This window comes from Oratosquilla oratoria, chromosome 12 (assembly GCF_046742065.1).
Source record: "Oratosquilla oratoria isolate Oo_2021 chromosome 12, ASM4674206v1, whole genome shotgun sequence".
Taxonomy (NCBI): Eukaryota; Metazoa; Arthropoda; class Malacostraca; order Stomatopoda; family Squillidae; genus Oratosquilla; species Oratosquilla oratoria.
Window position 1 is genome coordinate 43254512 of NC_134788.1, and position 8004 is coordinate 43262515.

Consider the following 8004-nt stretch of genomic DNA (forward strand, 5'->3'; position numbering starts at 1 on the left):
GCAGTGGATGGCTGAATTTATATATATATGTATATATATATATATATATATATATATATATATATGTGTGTGTGTGTGTGTGTGTGTGTGTGTGTGTGTGTGTGTGTGTGTGTGTGTGTGTGTGTGTGTGTGTGTGTGTAAGACAGATTGAATATTTTTAGAAGCTCTGCCATGGGATTCGAACCCTGACTCGTAGCACGGTTGCTAGCGTCTTGACCTCGTGATTATGGACGTACGGGTCAGGGTTCGAATCCCATGGCAGAGCTTCTAAAAATGTTCAATCTGTCTTTAACATACACAACTTGTCGGAGGGCTCGCCTAATACGGGGATTGGATGAAAATGAGACTAGATCTTCTGATGTTACGTGAAGTGTGGTCGGGGACTTGTACAGTCCTTTTGAACCATCACATGTAGCACGGTTGCTAGCGTCTTGACCTCGTGATTATGGACGCACGGGTCAGGGTTCGAATCCCATGGCAGAGCTTCTAAAAATGATCAGTGTATATACATCCATATATATATATATATATATATATATATATATATATGTATATATATATATATATATATACATACATATGCACAAATTTCACATGTCACACGTGAATCACAAATAGGCAAAGTCCACTAGAAAGAGGAAAAACATACGGAGTCCGAGCGCTTTCGTGATATATTCACATTATTAAGAAGTACAGAACAGTGTGTACAAAAAAAGTGGAGCTACGGAGTATAAACAGGACAAGTGAGACATTTACCCTCCTCTCCGAAGCCTGAAAGCTCAGGCTGGGTCCCTCGGCGAGGTCGTGGGAACAGATCATTATTATCACATTAACTTTTAAAATATGTACTATCTATATTATTGGCAATATATGGATCTAATATATATAATCCTAAACTGTTATTAATAAGTTGGTCATAATTGTATTTAATGATTCCTGACTCTATGACTCTATGATATTTCTGTTATATTCTTACACTGTATAATTTTTAAGCATTTTTCCATCATGATAGTGGGTGGGATTGTTGTTTCGCATGTTATTGCGATGTTCACATGTTTTTATATCACAAAAAGTTTCGCTGGTGTAAGACTTGCTCCATCCTTTGCAATGATGCACGTATATGAACATCGCAATGATGTAAGAAATAAAACAAAAAATTGAAGAAGGAAACTTAGGATAACTGAACAGCATACATACATACATATACCAAAGTCTTTTTTTTCCTTACACGGGGATAGCTAAAAAGAAAAAGGCATAGAAACCACTCACACCCATTCCATCCCCTACATATTCCACTCCCCTCCACCATCCTCCCTTCCTCTCATCCTGGCACCTCATGGATGACGGGTCATCCCTGCATCCTGTCCATTACCCTGGGTAAGAAGCAATGTCGCAAGACACAGCACATCCACAGCAAGGCTGCTTCATTAATTCGGCGACCCACCCTCTCCGTCCCTTCATGCAGAAAAGGAGATGACGGGGAGAAATCCCTTCGGGCTGCGTCAAACTTGTTCTCATACATACTTCCTCACCCCCCATCCCCCACCCACTCCCCCTCATGCATCACAGCATCATCCATACACAACCCTTCTCCATTCACCCCTATCTTCTGTCCTCTCCCGTCCTTCCTCAACGGACATTCCTCTCTTTTGTAATGCTCCTTTCACCCCATCCACCCATTTCATCCTAGGACGCCCCTCATATTCACTCCTTCCACCTCTGCCTTCCACACCTCTTTTACTAATCTTTCTTCACTCATCCTTTCCATGTGTCCAAACCATCCTAATACTCTTTCATCAACCCTATCTCCCACCTCCCTTTCCACCCCTATTCTCCTCCTCAATTCCTCATTTCACACTCTATCTAGCCTAGTAACCCCTATCATACTTCTCAAATATTTCATCTCAAAAACATTCAAACTCCTCTCTTCCACTCTTATGTTCCATGTTTCTGCCCCATACAGTGCTGTCGGCACAATCACTCCTTCATATAGCCTCCTCTTGGCATACATTTCCAGATGTCTATTTCTCATTACACTTTTTAAACCACCAAGGCATTTACTCGCTTCTCTCAATCTACATTCTACCCCCACTCCTCCCTTTCCTGCCACATTCGCACCCAAGTATCTAAAACTATCCACTTCCTCCAGTCTCTCTCCCCTAACGCTCACTTCCAGCCTGCTGTCACTTACTCCCCTTGTACATTTCATCACCTTACTTTTGCCCACATTTATCTTCAGCTTCCTTCTTTCACACACCTTCTCAAACTTTGTCATTAACTTCCTCAATCCCTCCTCTGATCCTGCTACTAGCGCAGTGTCGTCAGCAAACAACAACTGGCTCATCTCCCACTTTTCTCCATTTTCTTTAACCATCTCCAACCCCTGGCCCACCACCCTTGTATTCACCTCTCGCACCACCCCATCCATTTAGAGAATGAACAGCCAGGGTGACATAGCACATCCCTGACGAAGTCCCACCTTTACCTCAAACCATTCACTCTCTCCATCTCTAATCCTAACACAAGCTCTACTACTCTCGTAAAAACTCTTGACTGCTCTTAACAGCTTTCCTCCTATCCCATATATCTGCAATACCTCCCACAGTGCCTTCCTGTCTACCCTGTCATAAGCCTTTTCCAAATCCATAAAAAATCCTTACCTTTTCCCAAAGCTTTCTCAAATAGCTGTCTTACCACAAAAATATTATCTACACAACCCCTACATGTCCTAAAACCATACTGTTCCTCACCAATTACTCCCTCTGTTCCTCTCCTAATCCTCTCAATCAAGACCCTTCCATAAGCCTTCCCAACTACACTCAACAAACTGATCCCTCTGAAACTACTACACTCACACTTGTCCCCCTTTCCCTCGTAAAGTGGAACTATACAGGCACTCCTCCAGTCCCCCGTCACTCTACCCTCTCTTAAGCAAACATTAAATAACCTCACCAGCCAGTCCATCATAATTGTACCTCCTTTCTTCAGACATTCTGCATGGCATCCATCCAGACCTATACTGACTTATGGATCAGAAGCCTGGACATTGACAAGCAGAACAAGGTCAAAGATACAGGCTGCAGAGATGAGGGTGCTGAGAATGATTAAAGGAGTGACTAGGAGAGACAGGTTGAAGAATGATGATATAAGAAGAGAGCTGGGAGTTGTATCAATTTTGGAGATAGTGGAGAGAAGCAAGCTAAGATGGTATGGACATGTGCAAAGAATGAACGAGAACCAGTTACCGAGAAAATATCTGGAATATAGACCTCAAGGAAGAAGACCTGTGGGAAGACCAAGGAAGAGATGGGTTGAAGGAGTTGGGGAAGCACTGGCGGCAAGGGGAAGTAGCCTGACTGAAATTGAGAGAGAAGAGACCTTTGCGAACCGACAAGAATGGAGGAAAATCGTTCATCGGGGCTCAGTGGCTGACAGGCACTAGCCTACCAGGCGTCTGGTGAGAAGAAGAAGATCCATCCAGACCAGGTGCCTTACCTGCTCTCATCATCTTAACACCTGCTTTCACTTCATCCTTCCCTATTTCTCCTTCATTTTCCTCACTCATCACAGTCATTTTCTTAGCGCTTCCCACTGCAGCTACCTTTCCCTCCCTATCCTCCTTCACATTTAGCAACTCCCTAAAATAATCTGCCCACCTTCCTCTTACTGCCTTCTCTTCCATTATCATCTCTCCATCTGCACCTTTTACCTTTTCTTCTCTATTTGATTCACTTCATCTTACTCTTTTAATTTATTTTCAAAACATTTTTATTACTTTCAAAATTTTCTGTCATACTCTTACACCATTTCACATCTGCTCTCCTCTTTGCTTCCTTCATCTTATGCTTAACTTCCCTTCTATTTACTTTGTACCTCTCATGCGATTCCCTCTTCCTAATTTGTAGCCAATCTATGAAAGCCTCCTTCTTCTCCTCTACACCCATCTTTGCTTCCTCATCCTACCACTCATTACCCTTTCTTCTATTTCCTCCCGTCCTCCTTGTTCCACACACCATCTTTGTACACCTTATGACTTCCTCCTTGAACCATCCCCATTCCTCCTCCACTCCTAGCTCTACTCTATCCCCTACTCCCCCACTCCTCTTTCAGCTTCCTTTTATACTCCTTCTGCTTTTCTTTCTTATTTAAGCAGTTCACTCTAAGCACCTCCCTACTTTCTGCCCTTTTCCCCTTTCTCCACCTATTCTCCACTCTCAAATTACCTTCCAGCAGAAAATGATCTGATATTCCTCCACTCTCTTCCCTTAGAACATGTACATCCTTAACTCTTTCTACCATACTCCTGGTCACCACTATATAGTCCATTAACGCTCTATCTGCCACCCTTCCATCCACCACCCTCTCCCATGTGTACTTATGCTTGACTTTCTTCCTAAACACTGTATTTGCTATCATCAACTCTCTTTCAAGACACATCTCCATCATCAATTCTCCACTACGATTTTTACCTGGAACTCCATACTTCCCAATCACTCCGTCTATTGGTTTGTTTCCTACCCTAGCATTAAGGTCTCCCAATACAACTACATTGACATTTCTCCCTAATCCCTCTATGCACTCATTTAAATCTACCCAAAAAGCCTCCCTTTCCTCTACGCTCTTCTCACTACCAGGCCCATACGCACTTACAAAAACCCACATCTCCCTTCCCAGCTTCACCTTCATCCACATCAACCTTGATGAAACCTCCTTCCACTCCACTACCCGCTTACTTATCTCTTCACTTGCTAGTATAGCAACCCCTTCTCTCCCTCGTCCCCTCTTCACTCCTGAGAACCTCCCAACTACATTCCCAAGGTCACACACGCCCTTCCCTTTCATTTTAGTTTCACTCAAAGCCAGCACATCCATCTTTCTTCTCACAAACATATTGCGTATCTCTTCCCTTTTACTCTCATCTGTACCACATCCATGCACATTAAAAGACCCAAACCTTAGGGTACTGGTTGGAAAGCTCCTAGACCCTCTTATGCCTTTACTTTTTTTTTTTTTTTAGGAATGTCCCCTTTTGGGGCTACAGGTAATAGGACTCCTAATCCTATCCCCCGTCCCGTTTTTTTTTTATCGCCTTTTACGACTCAAGTGGAAAGACTTGGTGGTAGCATTCTTTTCCCCACCACAGGATAGGCGAAAAAAGAAAATGAACATTGAGAGAAATGGTACAGGACAGTAACAAGAGGTTGGGGGACAGCATAACGGAGGGATAGTCGTAGTATAAAAGTGTCATCATTTCTCTATGAACAGATATTTCCTCTATCACAGACAAAACGATGTGTGGCTCTGGTCCGTAGGGGAGCCTCCATATAGACCTTAAAGTATCAACTGCATGCTACTTTGCCACAATAACATGCAGCCAATACCACAGACCAGGAACAATAATAATATAGGAATAGTTGGAAAAAAAACCGCGTCATTAGCTCAAACTGATTTGGTTTATTTATCAATACACGTAGTGAAGCTTTTATTTTATGTAGAGTGTTAACAATCTAAGATGATGTATCTGACTTGTCGTGTAAAGATTAATCAGTTTTACCTAGTAGTAACATGTAACAAATCACTACAATTAACCTTTTTACTGGCATATTTGACCCGATATATATATATATATATATATATATATATATATATATATATATATATATATATATATATATATATATATATGAATATACGAGGAATAATGGAAGAATTTTACTGTCTTAACGTTTCGACCCTTAGGGTTTTAATCACAAAGCATAACACAAAAGTATAACATGGACATTTTATACACATACATGTCACCTCACAGGGTGCCTGGGAAAGGTCGTCGTGCTCGGAACATTTGTCCGTTTGTTTTCATCCACTATCAATAAACTTATAGCTTTTGCCAAGCATATAAAACCTTTTCTATTGTTAATGTTATTATTAGTATTGATATAGGCTGCTTCTATTTTTTTTCTTAATTTCTTTGTTGAACCTTTATTTATTATAATTGTATTGTCCCAGTTCGGAAGGTGGTCATGTGTATCTATGTGTCTTACTATAGAATTAGAAAGCCTGTAGGTTCTTACATCCTTTTTGTGTTCATATAATCTTTTTTCTAATCCACGACCTGTTTCCCCAAAATATGAAGACGGGCAACTTTTACAAGGTATTTTATAGACAATACTATTTTCATTAGTATGGTTATTATAATTACGCGTTACCAAATATCCCACTAAATGTCTGCCCTCGGAAGAATGATTAGACTGTGAACTAATTCGTTCTGTTTTGAAGGGGCGAGGTGTCGTGACGGTACGATCTTCGCCTTCTACGAAGCAAGCCACTCTGGCGAGGGTTCGAATCCCAGTAGGAGAGTTTATTTCCAAATGTCAAAATGACACAAATATATATATATATATATATATATATATGTGTGTGTGTGTGTGTGTGTGTGTGTGTGTGTGTGTGTATATCTGTGCGCGTGTGTGTGTGTAGCGGAGGTAGTTCAGATTGATAGACTGGTCGCGGGGTGACGTCTGAGACCACTCACTCTCCACACCCCGTGAATGCAAGGTCACAACTCCTTGACTAACGTCCCGTACCTACTCACTGCTAGGTGTACAGGGGTTACACGTGAAAGGAGACAAACCCAACTTATCTCCGCCCGGCCGGGGAATCGAACCCCTGTTCTCTGGCTTGTGAGGCCAGTGCTTTACCAATCCGCCACCGAGCCGTGTGTGTGTATGTGTAGCGGAGGTAGTTCAGATTGATAGACTGGTCGCGGGGTGACGTAGCGCTTACCTTATCCACGTTATTTCTTGCTTCTCCATCGACCCCGATGACTAAGACTCTTCTAGCTAGTTCCACTTTCCCTCGTATCGCCTATCAACCTTACCTTAGCTAATTATTCTCTATGTTTTTCTTCCACTGTACTTCTCTCATTTGCTGTTCCCCTCATTCGGTCCACGTACACGTTGCCCATACGCATCACCTTGGTTCACATTGGTCTTTGGACCACGTGTTGGACTCGTGATCGACAGCTACTTCCCTCCCGGAAGAGAGCTCAGAGCTCGTAGGACCGATCTATGGGTAATGCTTTGACCTTACACGCACACACACACACACAACTCCCCGCCCACGAGAGGTGGAGTAACGACTCGAAGCGTAGCGATACTGAAGTTATCTTCAGCCCTGGGCAGGATTCGAACCCGGACCGCCGTAGTGACAGTCTGGGAATTCTACCAACCGCGCCACCGAGTCGTGTATCAGCCAACATCTGTTCGCCCTCATCTACACGGTGACCTTTGACCCCGTGCTCGGGGTGCTAACTGCACATCCAGATTCACCACATTCATACCACATAGACTTAAAGCTACAAAATCCCTGAGTCCTGATGAAAATTTTCTGAGTTAGAATAGTGTAAATATGAAATCCGCGACCAATTAACAGAAAAAATAATAAATCGGTAGACATTGGCCTCATACCTATTTCTTGGGGGCAACCCAACATTGTTTCTGCTTTCGAAAAGGGTGACAGATCATCTATGCACAACTACAGGCCAATCAGTTTGACATCAGCTGTAGGTTAAATACTTGATTTAATAATAGTCAATAGAATCAGAGATCACAACAAGAAACATAATTTGATTTGTGACTCTCAACATGAATTCACCATGTGTAGGTTATGTGTAACTAATCTTCTTTTTACATTAATGTTTACAAGGCGTCAGATAATAATGATAGTTACAGTTTTATTTACCTTGACTTTAGCAAAGCATTTGCCAAGATGCACCACCAGAGACTAGGAATTAAAGTCAAAACCCATGGCATAGGAGGAAAAGTGTTTGAATGGATTAGAGCACAGATTAGTGGGGGAGTGTTACTAATGGAGTTCCCCAGGATTCTGTTTTGGGTCCCTTATTGTTCATTATGTATATAAACGGCTTGGACAATGGGATTAGATATGATGTTAGTAAATTTATGGACAATGCTAACATAGAATGCCTAATTAGGTCAGGAGAAA